Source organism: Cryptomeria japonica, chromosome 10, assembly GCF_030272615.1.
Source record: "Cryptomeria japonica chromosome 10, Sugi_1.0, whole genome shotgun sequence".
In the NCBI taxonomy this organism is placed as follows: domain Eukaryota; kingdom Viridiplantae; phylum Streptophyta; class Pinopsida; order Cupressales; family Cupressaceae; genus Cryptomeria; species Cryptomeria japonica.
This window is the reverse complement of record NC_081414.1, coordinates 388,303,526-388,323,286: the sequence shown is the minus strand read 5'-3', so window position 1 is coordinate 388,323,286 and position 19,761 is coordinate 388,303,526.

The window sequence follows — 19,761 nt, the reverse complement described above, 5'->3', positions numbered from 1 at the left end:
TACCAGTATTGCAGGCTGACATGGTTCACATTCAGGTTATTGGTATTGAAGGCTGACATCATTTTGGCAGATTCGGCATAGACAATTGATTTGTAAACTTATGTATATATGTTATTGAGTCGACATGTATATTAATTTTGTAATTATCCTTGTAAGCCGACATGTATATTCATTTTGTAATTATCCTTGTAAGCCGACATAAGGCATGAAGGATTGTAACGGTATATAGGTCAGTTGATAAGATCATTTTGAAATATGTTAGAGTATGGAAGGATAGGAGAATGTGATAATGTTTTGTAATGCAAAGTTTATGTAAGAGGTTATTCCGGTAAGGGTTTAGGGTTTCAGACCAGAACAAATAGAGCTTAACCGGAACTGTATTCAGGCATAGAAGATGCTATCTTTGTAATTCACTCATTTCTTTTAATTGTAGTCTAGATTTGTATGTAATCAGTGAGGCTCCTTTTGTGATTGAGCAGTGTGCTCTAGGTTGTAAGCCTTCCTGCATGTGCAAGCCCCTATATTTTGTAATATCTCTTCATATGGCCAGTGGATTGATATTGTGGGTCACAAATCCCACTATGGTTTTTCCTCTTTGAGGTTTTCCACGTATAATTCTCTATGTTATGGTATTCATTTATGTGATTGGCTTATTGGTTGTTTTACTTATTTCAATCTTATATGTACTGGTATACTAGTTGGTGAATGCATGTTTTAATAAGGTTAAAATTGATCATTTTGGTAGAACATTGATTCATCCCTCCCTCTCAATGTTCTTGGATTCCAACAATTGGTATCAGAGCCTTGTGCCTCAGAGGAAGTTTAAGAGCTTGAGGAAGATCCTGAATCTGGAATCCATGGATATGAGTTTGGAGAAGCAACTTGAGGTAGCACTTGAAGATCATGATGTTGAAAGGATGAAGAACTTGAAGTTACAAGATGAATCGAATTCTGCTCAGGAGTTAATTCTGATCCTACAAGAGAGGCTGTCATCTATTCAAGCTAGGAGGAAGGAACTTTTGTAGAATAAGGATAATGAAGAGAAGGATGCCCTTAATGAGAAATACCAGAAGCTAAGTCAGGAGAACATAGTCATGAGGAATGAAATGCAAGCCTTAACTATGAGGATGTCAAAGGAGATTGAGGACCAGAAGAAGAAGAAGAAAGAAAATCTTGATGTATCTCTAAAAGACAAATTTGAGGAATGTGGTAGGTTGGTTCATGAGAATGAGATGTTGAGAACAGATTTAGTACAATCCCTGAGTAATGAAAAAGAACTTGAGAGACAAATGATAATTTTGAGAGATGATCCGACTGTTGCAAGTGAGTATAAAGAAAAATTCAAGGTTAGTTCAGCACAACTTGATGAGTTATTGAAAAATCAAAAATAGAATGGAGATTCTAGTGGACTTGAATTTGAACAAGGTCAGAGCTCCAGTACTGCAAATGAAGATCAAAATCAGAAAGCACCAATAAGGCAGTTTAATGCTTATAAATTTAATGGTAGATGCTTTGTTTGTAATAAATTTGGTCACATGGCTAGGCAATGTAGAAATATAGCAAATCAGAACTATAATTTTGTTCCTAGTCAATGTTCTAAATGCAATAACTATGGTCACAAGACAAAATATTACAGAATGAATGTTAAATGTTATGCTTGTGGAAAATTTGGACATATGGCTAATTAGTGCAGGTCAAGCAATTCAAAAGAACAATGTTACATGTTATGCATGCAATGAGGTTGGACACATAGCTAAGTTTTGTAGAAGCATAAATCCACTGGTTAACAATTAAGGATCAAATGAGAAAGGAAAAGAGAAGGTTAATGAAATTTAACAAAGATCATATGAAGAAATGGGTCAGGAAGTCAGAAGATCAATCAACAGATGGAAATGCTCTTGTTACTCAACTGACAGAGGAGGTTGCTCCTACACCGGTAGGAAGCTCATTTGGTAACTAAGGCAAGAAAAATTCATGACAATACTACTTATGCCCCGGGAAGAGGTTCTCGAAGATGTTCCAGACATTGGAGATGCTTATTCGGCATGGAGATGTTAGACCGAGATCCGATATCTTTCACCGGAAGTCATTCATATCAATGACAGATTAGGATTTTTCTTAGAGTTTAAAAGGTTGAATTCACTTCATTTCTGATCACTTTGCATTCAGAGCGATTCAAAACGATTCAGTGCGAGTCTAAGGCAATTCAATGCAATCGATGTCTTCTTGAGCGATTTCACCAGCAATCGGAAGAGTTCTTAGGGTTTTCACTAGCAACTATTTCACAGGTATTTATCTTTCATCATGGAAGCGGGATCATCCTTTGTACCTACTTTTATTAAAAATCCTACTGTTGTTGAGGTCAAGGACCATCCTAGGCCGATTTTCAAATGATGTCCACATATAGCCACCTTGGATGATGCGGTTGGTGCTTTTTCCCATGTCTCGAAAGGAGTTGTATATGTTGAAGATGTCAGAGCTTACATTCACTATCATATTGAGGATTTGGGAACTAGTGATATTAAGAGCATGTATATGAGTGAACTAATGAGAGATTCTGGAAAGATTAAGCCCAAGTATCAGCATATTGAGGATCTAGGGTTTACCAACATTTTGGATATTCTCGAATTTGAAGATGATATTGTTATATATGTTTTGAGTAGTGTGCATAGAGAATTCATTTGGTTGGATAGGCCATATAATATCTCGAAGGAGGCCATCAGAGCAATCATCGGTTTGCCGCAGATTGGGCAACATCCAAAGAAGAAGGTTTCTAAATCAGGTCAATAAAATCACCAATGCAACACCTGACAAGTGACCAATGAGGGTTAACACTATCACCAACAAAGATATCAGATTCAGAAGCATGATTATTGGTTACAAGGTAACTTAGTCAAATCATCTGAATTCTGTTTCTAGCTTCTACATTTATGCAGCACATTAAATGATGAGGGAAAATGAGAAGTTAGATCTCTGTAGATGGATGTTAGATTAATTGTTAATCAACCTAGGTAAGATCAAAGGAGAGAAGAAGGTAATATTTTGATATGGAAATCTTATTGTCTGTTTGATGCTATTTTTTATTAATGAAACTCTTGGTTTTGGGAAGAGACAATGGGCATTTGATATCCCGGTAGGAAGGCAAGTGAAACAATCTATTACGAGTTTGGGTAGTCAACTAGATGACAAAGTTTGGGGTTACTTTAAGGCATTCTAGAAGGATATGAATTCTAGGGTGAGGGTTCCAAACCAAATTGTTGAGAAATACTCAACCGAGATATGCTTCATGGTTAAGAAAGATAAAAATTTGATGGAAGTTGTCAAGCCCTGGAAGATATGGATTGAAGAGATGGGTTATGAAGTTGATGCATAGATTATAGATGCTTATGCACAGTTGCTAATTGATGCACCTATTGATGAAGTTGAGAAAACCTTTGGTACTGCTAAGCAGAAAAAGCAAGAGGTTGAAACAGAGTTTAACCGAAAGAAGAGGGAGAAGCAGCAGGTCAAGGCAAGCAAATTTGTGGAACTGGCATCTCAGGACATCAAGGCATTAAGTGATGTTGTTCCAGAAAAAGGAAGATAAAAGAACCATAAATTTTTATTGAATCTATTCCATTAGAATCTGGATCTAATGATGACACACTCTTAGCATTCAAGAGGGTATTGAGGAAGAAAAATGAAGAGACTAAGGTGGAAGCAAAGATGCAACCGGTTAGGAAGGTTACAATCAGGGTACTGACACAAAAGCGATATCCAAACGAAACACCTTCTGCCCCATCCAGTACTAAAAGAAGAAAGAAGATGGATGATCTTACACTTGTATCTGGTAATGTAACTATTATTCCACCCAAGACTAGTGCAAAATTGGTAGATGAAATAAATAAGGATGGTATGTTGAAGAATGTACAATTATATTATGAGCATTTAGATAATGATGAATAGAGAGAAGTTGAAGAAGAGGTTTTATTGTATTTGGATATATATAAGAAAGAATTGCTATAAATTGAAAATCAAATACCAACATAGTTATATGACAATTTAGATGCTAGAATATTATCAGCAATCGAGGAGCATAAGCATATAAAGATTCAAGAAATGTTATCTACTTGTGCAACTATTACTCCAGAGGAGTTGGAAAAGACTTTTGAGGTTGTAGACAGGAAGATCTTTCACAACAAGCACATGATAGTAAGTCTTATGTTAGGTAGGGTTAATGAGATAGTCACTAAGACCCACAAGGCATGGGTTCAATTCTTTGCATCAAACCCTTTTTTTAATACTTCACCAAAATCTAAAACAGATACTACAGACATCCTGGATGAAGGGAAAGGTAAAGGTATAATGGGTACCACATTACAATTTTGAAGAATATTAAGATATTGGATATAGAGCCCCTAGTAGAAACTAATGTACAAGACACAAATGTAGAGATACCAACTGAATCAAAGAGTGTACAGGTTACTAATGTTGAGGACAATATTTATCTGGATCTAAATGTACAGGCCGAGACCATAATTCATAAGGAGGAACCGACAGTAACTAATACTGCACCAAGTGGCGAAGCTATTGGTGCAAGAGAGGAAGCTATAAAAGTTAAACCATTAGAGGACAAGAAAGGGGAATCCGATAGGGAACCGGTAGTGAGCCCATCATTGTTGTCAATCAACACCTCGTAGGTTGAACAAAAAGCATTACCAGGATGAGTTCTACTAAGCTCATGATGATGGCTTCACAGAAGATGATGAAGGAAGGATCTATGGACAAAGGAGTTATTGATCAGTCGATCACAGTATTGCATAGACTTGTCCCAAAGTGCAAATTTGACAAAGAAGCAAGCCCATCCAACAAACTTTTAATAATCACAGAGCACATTTAAAAGGAATTTCAATATTTACAACAGATATCAAACCGACAGGCACTGGAGAGGTTTACATAGGCTAAGAGAGCAACATTTGATCAGATAATTGAGTCAGAGAAGAAGGAGATTAATGATAAGCTAAAGTTGATTGATAATGCATTAAGGCAGTGTAATAATATTTACAAAGTATGTTGTAACATGGGTTTACTTATAGCTGAGACAGATAAAAGGATTAAGGATATTCAGGAGGAGATTGTAGGTATAGTCAATTGTTTTGATGGATCACATTCTTTAACTACATTTATTGGTGGTCAGATTTTGGTATTGGAAGCTCAAGTTTCAGCTCTCGAGAAAGATAAAGATAAAATTATAAGGAGAGCCAAAGGTTTTAGAGGATTGGTGAGTCCCTGGTTGGATTCATTAAGTGTACATAAGAAGGAGTGTATTGATATGGTTGGTAAGCCTACACCGATAGAACTTAAGTATAAAGAGTCATATGCCCATATGATTAATGGACTTGTATCTATTTCCAACACACTCAAATAAAGTTGGGATACCTATCTAGAGCTTTTGGAGAAAGCCTATCCAGAAATTTTCAAATATATTTAGCTTTGGTAAGGTATTTTGGGACATTCTTTGTACAAACTTTCATTCTTCATCCCGGATTTTGGTATTTGTTTTGGCATTGTTGTCAAAGGGGGAGTATAGGTGAAAAATATATCCTTTTCATCAGGAGATATGGAGGTATGGATTATTTTGTATTGATCATAATCATAGATGGATATTCGGCTCAGGGGGAGTAGTCTCAAGATGAAACCAATAGATGGAAACCATTATCATTTTTCACATGAGTGTTTCCATCAATGCCAAAGGGGGATATTGTTAGCAATTGACACTCAGCTGATTGGTTTTAATATGTTATCATTGATGGCAATATGTCCCAACTTCATGTTTTGGTTTGGTTGTTTACCGGTAGACACTTCACTGGCATAGGCATCGGTAGGAGGAATTCTTTGGGTATCGACATTACAAGCCAACATGGTTCACATTCAAGTTATTGGTATTGAAGGCCGATATCATTTTGGGATATCTGGCATCAGTAATTGATTTTGATATTTATGTATATATGTTATTGAGCCGACTTGTATATTCATTTTGTAATTATCTTTGTAAGCTGACATAAGGCATGAAGGATTGTAAGGGTATATAGGTCAGTTGATTAGATCATTTTGAAATATGTTAGAGTATGGAAGGATAGGATAATGTGATACTATTTTGTAATGCAAATTTTATGTAAGAGGTTATTCTGGTAAGGGTTTAGGGTTTCTGACCGGAACAGATAGAGCTTAACGGGAACTGTATTCAGGCATAGAAGATGCTATCTTTGCAATTCACTCATTTCTTTGGATTGTAGCCTGGATTTGTATGTAGTCAGTGAGGCTCCTTTTGTGATTGAGTAGTGTGCTCTAGGGTGTAAGCCTTCCTGCATGTGCAGACCCCTATATTTTGTAATATCTCTTCATATGGCCAGTGGATTGATATTGTGGGTCACAAATCCCACCATGGTTTTTCCTCTTTGAGGTTTTCCACGTATAATTCTCTGTGTTATGGTATTCATTTGTGTGATTGGCTTTTTGGTTGCTTTACTTCTTTCAATATTATATTTATCGGTATACTGGTTGGTGAATGCATGTTTTAATAAGGTTAAAATTGATCATTCTCTAGAACACTGATTCACCCCCCCTCTTAGTGTTCTTGGATTCCAACAACACTTACAATGTATTTTTTGGCACTTGCACTTGTTGATCCTCTCTCTCCCTCCATTTTTCAATTTTTGGCTAGCTAGATGCTTTGTGGGCGACTTGGTATTTCATTTGATCCTTATAGTCATTATGCCAATGGGGATTCTATTGGGATTTCTTATAGAACTGGATTATGCCTTCTATATCGTATCCCCAACTCTCCACTCCTATTTGTGCGAGATTCAAATAAAAACAATCCAAATAGACTAAAATTTCATTTTTAAACTTTCAAAATAAAATTTTATATTTCAAATTTAAAATACAATTTGGAACCAATTATTTTCGTTTGTTTTAATTATTATGTAAACTTGAAGCACAAAATGTCTACAAAACACTTTATTTAAACACCTTCTAGAAGTTATGAAGGCTTAAAAACAATACTCTAATAATAATGCAAGTTTGGGTCCATTGTCACTGAAAACTATGGTATGTGGGAATTTAATAAGGTTAGCTTCAACTGATTTTTGAAATACTACTTTGATAAGCTCCCCCAAGGAAGTGTACATATGTTTTGGATGATTTTGGATTATTGAATATCCTTGTGGTATAACAACATGTGTTAGTTGTTGGACATTTTGAAACATTAGGATATTTTTATTTAGGTACATGTTTGGGCTCTAAATGAATTTGGATTTAGTTACCCCAACATTTGATAACATTTTCTTTTAGCCCAATTGTGTTTTTTCATTGGTTTAGTTATTATGTTATCTTTGTCTTTATTATAGTTCTCAACCAAAATGTTGGCAACAAGGGATTTCTAGATGGTGACCCCCTTATCTATAATATCATCAAAAGTGGGAACACAATGGAATTGTAGATGAAAATTCATTCTATAATTAATATTTATGATGAAAATATAGAGAATTTTGTTTTTGCTTGGGCCAATGAAACTACCTAGAAAGGAATCCATGATTTAAGGAAGGAAGAATAAAATCCCCATTTTGTTCTTTTGGATTTTTATGCCCTTCCCATTTTTGGCTTGGAGATGTGTTGATCTCATTAACACATTATTGTAAGGTACTAAATATATCATTGATCTTCATCTTCATCCAACTAATTGTCGATATCATCTGATCTAGATTCAACATTGTAAGGATTGGTCATATTATCATCATCATCATTGATATCAATTGGAATATCGTAGGAAAATGGACGATAATTATTGTTCGTGTCGGGGACCATTTTTTTTTTTAAAAGTGAAAATCTCACATTAAATTGAAAGGTACCTGACAAAACAATAAGTTAATTCACTTTCATCAAAAAATTTTGTCCGATTTTGACCTCAAATGAGTTAGTGGAAGCAACTTGGATGCCAAGCATAAAATTCTAATATTAAAAAATCCACATGATTCAAAGGATCAACATGTCCCATCTAATCGACATGCAAAAACAAAGAAAAATTTGATCCAAAAAGAAAAAGAAATGTCCAAAAGGCCACAAAGGCCCACAAAGAAAGAAGAAAAGTCAAAATTTGTATGGCTTCCTAAGTCTTACATCAAGGCAATGCGTTCTAAAGTATCACAAAAAAAAATAAAAATCAAGAACCATGTGGGTTCCCAAGTCGCTCGTACAGGACTTGCACAGTACTAAAAAAAAATCAAAATTGGTATTCAATTTTGCTACCCCAGCTTCTCCCACATCTACTATCCTAAAACCTTTGTTGCCTCCTTCATCCATTTTAGCTACTTGTGTCCTAAAATCCACATCAATCTTTCCATCAAAATTAAAAACTCCAAAATCCACTATTTCTTCCTCATTCCATTGCCCTTCAAGGTGTGTGCCAATGTTGACCTTGTCAATATTTCCATCCACTCCTATGAAAATCTTCCAACATCCCATCCATTATCCAACACTTATGTTCTATCCTTCCATCCCTCTTATCCAATCCTTTGCATAAATCCTTATAACCTTTCCATCTTATCATCCATTTCATCTCCCTTTACCATCATCCTATCGACATCTATGAGCACACCTTAAATAGCCATGGATCATTATAGAACATCTTTCAAGGGTACTATCCAAAGAAAAACTTGATTCCTAAGTCATATCTCCTATCATGTATCAATTATCTTCCAAAAGTTCAAAAAAGTCAAAATGAGAAAAAAAAAATTGAAAAAAGTGAAAAAAAAAGAAAAAAAGAAAAAAGAAATAATTAAAGAGAAATAAATTCATCCATGTGTGAAAACCACTTCAGTGGTGCCTTGGGCAAGTACCATGATGAAAACCTGGCAAACAGGCATCATGCGTAATTCATTATCCTTTTGCATTTTACATTGGGGGCAAGTTCAATCCGTGCGCATCTATCTATTATCCCTCATCCTCCATTATCCTCCATCCTTCATTATCCCTCATTTACTCTATATCCATACATATCCCTTTTCCACCTTTGATCTTGACAAGGTTAAGGATCTTTATAGACTTTGTGTGTCCTATAGATTGCACTTGATCCACACCCTTCAATTCCTATCCATTATTTTATCCATTTCTTGATTCCATCCTTCATTACCACTTTTGATTTTTCTTATCCTATCTTCATCCTATCCAAATCTATCCCTTGATCTTGATCAAAACTAAGTACAAAATGTAAAACATGTTTTAAAACAACCTCTTGGCATGGCCATTTCTTTGGACCACATGACTTTCATTACATTATATCATTGCCTTGTATTGCTATATCTTGTCCCTTTGCTTGGATTAACATGTTATCCTATTAAGAGGTAGCTCTTGAAAATCGTATAAGCTTCCTCCATCATTCACTCAAAATCCCTTTTGCCTTGCTAGACACTAGGAGCATACATTTAAAAAAATCATAAAAATCATAAAATATCCTTAAAAAAATCATTAAAATCATTAAATGTCCTGGAAAAGTCCTAAAAATCATAAAATGTCCCAAAAAATCATTAAAATCATAAAATGTCTTGAAAAAAATCATAAAAATATAAAATATCCTGAAAAAGTCCTAAAAATCATAACTATCCTGAAAAATCCTAAAAATCCTAAAATGTCTTGAAAAAATCATAAAAAATCATGAAATGACTTGAAAAAAATCCTAAAAATCCTAAAATGGCCTAAAAAAAATTCTGAAAATAGTAAAATGTCTTGAAAAAACCCTAAAAATCATAATTTTTTTAATCAAAATCCAAAAACATTTAATAAACATTGCGAAGACACAGACACTTCGGATAAACATCCAGCTTTGGAACTTGAATGAAATCATGACGTGACAAGATTACGATTGAGCAGACATAACAACACATTATCAACTTATCAAAACCAAACACATTAACTATGAACGGAAATCACTTGGACATAAAACATAATGTCTGTTTGTTTGATTATGTCTTTTGATTGTTTCTAATTTTATTTTTGGTGACATGTCTTTTAGCTTTTTTGGGTTGTCTTTGACTAAAGATTTTATTTCGAGGATGTCTTTGACTAGAAAGGCGATGATGGGGCATGTTCACTTGTTTGTTGCTTGTGGATTGTTCCTTAGTAATATGATGACTCGTCTTAGGACATGATTGTCTTTAAGATCATTGAGGACGTATGGGTCTCATGTGAACTAGGGCATCCTTGACTATCTAGTGTGTTTTCCTACATGCAATTAGTATGTTGATTCATTTAGGTCTAATCCATATCCAGATGAGTTTATCCTTCTACCATAATAAGCTTGATGATGACTTTAGCACTTAAAAAGAACAATAATTCTTATCACCTTTATATCCTCTTTCTCATCACTCTTTCTTTGTTCTCATCACTTTTCTCTTTTCATCCCCCCTTTCATCTCTCTTTTTCATCATTTCTTTTATCTTCTTCACTCTTCTCTTTACAGTGAGATCAATCAAATGTTTTATCCAATTGATGCATGTCTCTGAATCTTTAACTGCTTTATAAAATCAACCAACTTGCTCCTTGTAATCGCAATGCCCCTAGATTAATCAATCAATCATTGGATCACTTTATCTTGCGTTAGCATCAATCCCTATCAACTCAATCAGTAATCAACTAATCAACATGGCTATATTGTTCATTTCCATCAATTGTTCAACTACGCCTCATCAACTGTGTATTTCCATCAAATGTACATCTCAATTTAATCACTCGCGCAATATCAATAATCCAATCTTTTCCCATAAGCTGTCAAGAGATAGATCTTCTCATCAGTCTGTTCAATCAATCTCTCGAGGGGGCATAACTAATCAATCATCATCCTTACCAAGATATCTCTGGGGCATGTATCAATTGATCTTTTTCTTTGAAACAACACGATAGGTAGCATTGTCTCAAAGAGGGGTAAAATGTAGACACATAAAAATTTCCATAAAAAAGTGTCCTCTTATCAAAATCTCAAATTTTTAATCATCATCAAGGTGGATCCATTCTTTAATAATCCTATTTTCTAATATAATATCCATATCACCCATTATTTTATAATATTCATAATATTATTATATTTCATCATTATTCATTAAAATTAATATATATTCTATTATAGATCCATTTATAACATATAATCCATTTTATTTATTTTAAATAAAACCATTTTCTCAAACCCCTCTCATATCCACATCATCCCTTATTTATAATATTTCACCTCTATCTATTACACTCACCTATGCATGTGGGACCAACACCTCCAAGCTAATCTTTTATCCCACATTCACTCTAATATTGGATCCACCCCTGAGAACATCTATAAATACCTTGCTCCTCCTCATGTCTAAGCCTGGCAAATATGTCTATCATTTGCATACTTGCATTTTTGAATCTTTCCTTTTGCATTCTATTTTTCTATTTGATCATTTTGTTCATCTCATAATTTGATTGAATTTGATATCCTTTGTATCCATCCATCATACCTTCTTGTGAACATGCTTCTGAGAGCACCCATATCTCGAACACAAGAGCTTGATTGGTAGGAGAACAATGGAGTGAACTTCTGTTGCATGCATGTGTGTTTTAGCTTAGATGTTTGCATTTGCATGTGTGTGTTATTTTGCAGGTACTCTATTGATAAGTTGTTGAATCATCTAGATCTCGTGCCATAAGATCTCAGATTCAATTTTCTACATCTACAATGGTTAATTCATACACATATTATACCTAGCATTATGCAATTTATACCATTTGATATTTATCTTAAAGTGATTTTTCTTGTCTTCTTGCCATCTTGGGATATTGTCATGATAGGTAAGGCTAATTTTGAGCATGTTTCTTTGGTAATTAAGATGATATTTTTTCAATGATGTTCACACTTCATAAGACATGTTCATAACTAATTTTGTTAGCATTAATGATATTAAACATGTTTGTTTCTTATTTAGGATTAATGTTGATCCTAACAAGGATTAGATACATGATGTGTTATCTCTTCAACTTGGTTTTGATATTTTTACTAACAATAGTTCAATACTAATTAGTGTTTTTTATCTTGAAATCTTTGTAATTAATCAAGATGGTGTTGTGTGCTATGAGTTGAGACCTCAAAAGTAAAAATATTATTGCATAAGCATCATCATGAAGCTATAAATTCACTACATTAGGTTATATATTTCCGTTCTTCTTTACACTTTAATAATTTTCAATTTGAATATTATGATCAGGATAATAAAAAATACTTATAGATTAATCTTAATCAAGGAAAAGACCCACAACTCTTAATTTTATAATATTTATATTGAGAAAATAAAGCTATTACACTTAAAGTTTACATCTATGAATATAAATAAAACTTTTCTATTATCTAGTAAGTCAATAATCCTACACATATTAAGGAAAATTGTCAAGAGGGAGCTAATATACTCAATTTTCTAGTTTTCTTTCACTTGGCATCATTTGGATTTTGGGTTGGTTTTGATTCTTTTTATTTTCCTTTCATGTTCTATTTCCTTGGGCTCCCACTTTCACATCATGTGCATGATTTAGTTTTCTTAGGTGAATAGTGACATTGCTATTGTTGAGATGATTGTAGTCAATTCTTTATGAAAAATCAATCATTTTCTTAAAATTTTAAGTTTACATTATTTATTCCAACTTGTGTGTTTGTTTAACTAATTAGAGTTAAGATGATTTCTAGTACTTCAAGATTATATTTTCTTGAGACCTCATATAATTTCACCTATTAAATACTTCCTAAATTTGTTTGTTAGAATGAGTTGTAATTGATTATTGGATGAAACATCTAAATACTTTAACTTATACATCGCCACTAGTGCTTAAACCATGAGTGGTTTGGTTTTTATGGCTTGACCTTAACCCTACATCCTAATATACATGTTTATTGCTTTCAAGTTGAGAAATATTTCTTAAGGTAAAATTTAAAAAATTGAAGAAAATAAAAAAGAGAAGAAAAAGAAAAAAAAATGATGATATGTTAAAAAATTTCATTGCCATGTAGTTAAGAGAAAGTGTTAGTTTAATACTTCACTTAAGAATGTTTGTCAATTAAGTGTTATTTAAAATCCCTTAGTCAAAATAGTCATTTAATGTTAAATTGAGCTTTCATGGGAATTTGTTTATGGTCTAAATCAATTTTGAAGTCTCAATTTGAAAAGTCAAAATATATTGTAATCTACATTTTGTTTTTCTTAGTGGGTTTTTTTTAGGTTTCTAGCGATATATGAACAATTTATTGAGTGAAAAAAAATTCTTAAGACCCAAGCTTCTAAAATCCTAGTGTGCTTGAAAATTAATGAATTTCTGCCACATTAATTAAAAAAATTAAACTCTAAATGTTCATTATTAATTATTATTGAATTTTTTTAGGATTTCATTTTAAATTATTTCTATTTCATAATGGTTTTATTTTATATTTTTTTTGTAAAAACCCATTCTTTGTCATTTAGGGTCTTTTATGTGTGTTGCTATTGTATTCTTCTATTTGAACATTGACTAACTTTTTCATAATCCTCTTGATTGTTGTAGTTTTATTAACTATTTGCTTCTATTAAGCAATATTAAATCCCACATATTTATTATCCTTTAATTTACATTCATGGTCGCATAAATGTAGCTTTAAGAACCAAATAGAATTTCATGTGTCAATTTCCTATTGCATCACAAGGGTCCTTCATATCATGACTGTCCTAAGAATTTGAGCTAATTTATCATACAATGTTTCCTTGAGTGTGGATTCATACAATGTTGTGTTTTCCCCACATTGATTTGATGGCTTATGATTTTTATACTAATTCTTATGTGTACAATTCATGAATTAAGTACAAAAGAATTGTCAATTTGTAGCAAATAGTGGCAACCTATTGCATCACATAGTTCCTTTACATCATAGTTTTTAATGTGAGCCCCAATCTCATTCTCATGGTGGGAAATAGATTTAAATTTCTTGTAGATGTGTATATTTAGATTCCACCTTGAGAATATCTTATATTGCAGTGGACAAATGATAAATTATTATCACATTGTGCTGATTCTTCACACAATAATTTTAATTTTAATTCTTTTGTTAAAACTACAAGAGAAAAATCTAGTCATGTCTCCCTAAGTGTGGAGTCAAACTTACTAATTCATGGAACGTTATGTTATTTTTGAGATGAGTTGAGAGGCTATGATTGCTTCATCAATTTTTATTATAAATATTTATTATTATTGAGATGATTTTACAAGCTATGATTAGTTCATCAATGCTTATTATAAACATCTTATCAACATGTGATAGCTAGGGGCATTTTAGTGCATCACACAACTCCTTTACATCTTGGTTTTGAATATATACCAATTTCAAGTATGTGATGCACAATGGATTTTATCTCTCTCAAGGAAATATTGGTATGGTTTCTAGGTGGTGACATCCTATTACATTGAGTGACTCCTTCGCGTCATAGTTATGAGTATAAACCCATCTCTTACTCCTATTATGTGTGATGGATTTATATTTTCTACATATATATTGATTGAGTTCTATTTTGGCATTGTTATGTGTTGGAAAATAAATGGAAAAATATTATTACATCATGGAGTCTCTTTAGATTTCAATTTTGATTGCATGTCCTACTTCCAAATGTGTGATGCACAATGGAAGATAAAAGTAAAATATTAGTACATATGGTGGTGTAGTTAATGGACACGAAGAAATTATATGGTATTATTAGTCAATATATTAATCACGCCAACAAATGGAATGCTCATATTAGTTGAAGTGTATAACATATCTCGTCGGCATGAAGTGTAAAATAAAATATAAATTTGATGGGTCATGACATTAGTTTTTTTTTAAGTCCAAAATAAGGAACCAAAGGAATATTTAGTTTGCCACACAAATATCGCACAACTAAAGTACCATTAAAAATTTATTAAGGTCATTCAACTATCCAATTGTATTTTTCTACCCAAAAGCAACAGTTCATCGTAAAGGTGTGGATTCACATGCAATAGTTGAAGAGAGAAACAACCCATACAATCATTAATATAACATGGTTTTCATGACCTCTATTCCAAAAAATCTTATGGAATTTTCTTGGTGATTGGTTCAAGAGGTCAAAGAGGCTAGAAACATCTTATCTAAACATGCACTAAAATATGTTGACAACTTTTAGATATGGTGAAAACATCATGAAATAGAAAGATTCCTTGATGTACCTATAAATGAAACTAATATGACAAAAAGGAGCATGAGCACAAATTACAAGAGCTAAAATTACATAAAATTATCTTATGCTACGAATACATCCACATTTAGAACATAGAAAATCAAAATTAAAGAAACATAGCCTAGTGGTTGAGCAATAATGGAATGCATGATGTTGTACCTAGTTTACAATATAATACATAACTAGTATAGCCTTCCATGAGGCCCTAATAGTTTTTCCAAATCTAAGATTCAATATTATGACTGAAAATAGAGAAAATTAAAAAAAAAGATGATTAGGAATGAACATTGACAAAGATATCATCACCTATAGCTTTGAGAAATGATGAGCTATAGTTGGTGTTGGTGAAGAATCAAATGTTTTCAATTTGACATACTTGTTTTCCTTGCACATAGAAAAAGGAGAAAAATTCTAAAAATTTAAATCAATTAAATTTATAAATAAATACAAAGTATCTAGAAAAATAGGGAAATTTCTTTGCCTCGTTGAAAAGGGATATGCAGCTAAAGGTTGTGGCTTATCAAAACATTAATTTTCAAAATATTAATATAATAAAAGAATATATTTTAAAATCATACTAATGAAATATTAAATGCATGTAAATTTGTGTCATTCATGCTGAATTAATTCTAATCATGAATTTTTGTAAAAAAAAATATGTCATCTAGTATAAAAGATAACATGTAAATTTGTGTCATTCATGCTGCATTAATTCTAATCATGAATTTTTGTAAAAAAATTATGTCATCTAATGCATTGTTCTTTGAAAAGGAGAAGAGAAATTGTTGGTTTTCAAGGAGCTACAATAAAAAAAGATTTTATAAATTTTCATGGTTTCTCTTCTTTAGTGAAATCTATGTTGTGAGTATTTTAGTTCCTCCATAGTGAAGCACTTATTGGATTCACACTATAATGTGTTCTAATGAGTTCTCAACTATTAAAATAATTAAATAAATTTTAATTTATTCATGCATGTATCATTCCAACATAACTTCAAAGTTTATGTTTTTATCATTCCCATTTCTTTTGATCTTTTATTAAAACTAATAACTATTTAGAATTAGAAAAAATAGTAGCATAAAGAATTCTCAAAGACATTCATATTTTATAAGATTCAAGATTAGGGAAACCAAATTTAAGGGTTTAGAACATCACTAGTGGCTTTATCATTAAAATATAACCCTTACACGTAGATTATAGAATATAGAACTATGTATATCCCTTTTCAGAACAACAAAATAATGACCTAAGTAACTAGAAAGTTATGACTTGACAACCAAAGCCTTGGGGAAATCATCTTGAATTTAGAGACTTGATTCCTTTCTACAAAGATGTGAATTTGTTTGAAATGCATGTGTTGCAAGTACACTCGTAACACTATCAATGCATTTTATTTATTAAGTTACACAAAAAGGTCTATCCATGCCACGTTAACTTGGTCAAGTTGGAAATATATTAATTAATGTCTATGTTATCAAACCTTATTTACAAACAACTCAACCATTTGTGGCATTATTGACTTTTTTATCAAACTAGATTCAACAAGTGTATTCATGGCTACAAGATATGAGCAAAACTAAGAGTGATGTTATAAAGCTCCACTTATTTTCTCTTGAGTTTAATTCAAGTATCTGGTAGTTTGTGTGTAATTTGTAAGTTTTTTACGTTCTTGATTTAGATAATTCCTAGTCAAACATATCTAATTAGGATATTAGGTCCTATATCATTTGACTTTTCCTAAACCGAGCAACCCTACTTCCATTTTAGGAGCTACTAAGTAGACCAAATTTACTTATCTTGGCATCAATGGTAGTAGTTTAAGAGGGTCCATTCTTGATAATCTTAACAGTCTTGCAAAGTTGGAAACTTTAGTACTCTCTTCCAATAATTCCATTGGAAGTATTCCTAAATTGAAAATAATCTTCAAATTGTCAAACTTTGCAATTAATATGAACATATTGAAGAGAACTATATCTATTGAGCTACCATATATCATAAGCAATTACTTTCATTTTAAGTTTCTAAATAGACTTGTTTAGCATCATAGTATGGATGTGGGTGGTAGTGGCATCTTTTTATAGAACCATAATCTCTAAAGGATTATATCATGTTGAACTAAAAAACATATATATGTAGGAATGAGATCTCTTATATTACAAAAATCCAAGTATAATTCTTCAAGCTACATTGAAGATATCTATTTGAGATCAATATGGAAAGCCAATTTATTGTTGGAAAGTTGAGCACAATGAGCCTCCTAACATAAGAAATGGAGATTAATATAGTCTTTTAAATTGTTGTGAGAAAAATTTAATTCTAGAAATTTGTCTTAGACATACAAGAAAAGTGGGAATGCTATTGTTGAGCTGATTTTGTCTAAATCAAACAATTTCAAAGGAGAAATCATACCCAACTCAAATAGACAAATTGTTGCTTAGTAGATTATGAAAGAAACTAAGATAAATTAAAGATGAAAGACCAACATAAACTATAATTTGTCTATTTAATAAATTAGCTTGAAAATTAAGACATTAAAGTTCACATAAAGATTTCCAATACAAAGTCACTAGAATTTGACAAAGCAAATCTGGTAATCTAAAACTATGATTTTATGAAAATATTTTACTTATATTGAAAGCATGGTGGGTAAAATTATTGCCACTGAAAAAAAGGTTCAAGAGATGGAAGAAAATAAGGAGGTGAAAGGGATGGAAACTGCTATGAACAACCTGGGTAGCAGAATTGATAAGATAGAACTCACTATTAAGAGGATTGCAGAACAAAACTTTTAGATCCTCAAAGCTTCGGTGGATAACATGAACATCTTGATCAATAGATTTGAGAACAACACAGAGAAGGATGTTGACAAGGAACAGTCGGACAAAAAAGGTCATGAGAAGAGGACCAGAGCCAATACAAGGATCAAGGGCGACATCAAAGGTTGTTAGCTGGAGGAGTTAAAGACTTTGGCGGACAACATGAAGTAGATGGTTGTCCATGCTGAGGATATCATGAAAAGTATATCGCTGTCACTATCTCCATCTCTGTCTCGGTAGTGGTTTCGATTTCTGTCTTTTTGTTGTCGTTTTACTTTCTAAATGTTGTCCTTTACTGACTTTTTATGTAATGTTATGTAATGTGGGTTGTGATCCCTTTTTGTTCGATTGGCATCTGTTTTAGTTTTTGAAGTGATCAGACGCGAATTTTTCTAGTTCTTTTGATATCTCCTGCTTTGTAAAAAGTTTGGGTTCCTTTCAAAAACCTACTTTTACTTAATCAAAACTTAAGCTCTTTTAGATGTGTAGACACTTAAAAATAATTATTTTAATTATTTTTAATTCCTCGCATAATTAATTAATTAATTATGTTAATTCAAATTCCTCTCAATATTAATTAAATATAATTAATATTGTCACTATAGCATGTGATTGATTTATTTCCCTTTCTTTATTCTTCTAAAAAAATCAAATCCTCACAAATCTTTGTCTTAGCTAATTAATTTCAATTAATTAGTTAACCTACATGATTCCTACAAATCATCTTCTTAATTCATCATTAACCTAATAAATTCTTCTAGAAACTCCCTAAACTCACTTAACATTATTCTTATAATTTTTTATTCCCTCCACTCATTCTCTCTCCTAGTCAAATTCTCCTACAAATATTAATCCCACCTAACATTTCTTCTAATCCCTCTCTTAATGAGTCGTTAATGGTTAATCATCATGATTAGCCACAAAGTCAACTCTTTGTCTTTTTCATCTAGCCACTAGCTTTAAATGCTCTTTCCCTAGGTGAATGTAAGATTTTCAAAATCACACATTCCTCTACGAATCCCCTCTCCCAAGGAATTTTTAATTCCTTTTTATTCCTCCAATCCCCATGATATCCTTTTTTGGAGAATTTTTAATTCCTCCAATGCATCTTGTGGAGTGTGGAGATACGAAATGCCTTTAAGGCATATTTCTTGGTCTCCACACCCTCTCTTGGACCTTGTGTGAGCTCACAAGTAAATCTTAGCCCTTCATCTTGAATTCATCCTAGCCATTCATTTTCCTCTCCTCTTCCTATAAAATAGGGCTCCATCCCTTCATTCTAGACATCTTGAAATCTAGTAAGTTTATGCTGCCCTTTTGAGCCCAGGAAATCATCTTGGCAACTTGATCATCTCATCCTTATCATTTTTCAAATCCATTCCATTTGTGCACAACATTGGAGAGCCATCCACATCTAGCAATCAAAGGGGCACATCAAGTGGAGTATTATCAAGGGGTGTCTTCACTTCATCAAGCTCAATCCGAAGTAGAAGGTAAAATAGCAAGGTGAAATGTTCTTTTAATGATATTTTAGCATTCTGCATTTTTATTTCGTTATGTTTTGATCATTTGACCTTCAAATCTGTTTTCCCCTCTTCATCTCTCCTCCAAAATCCCCATTTTTCGCTTGCCTATCCCTTGGAAAGTGGCAAAAACCTAGTCAAACCCCATTTACC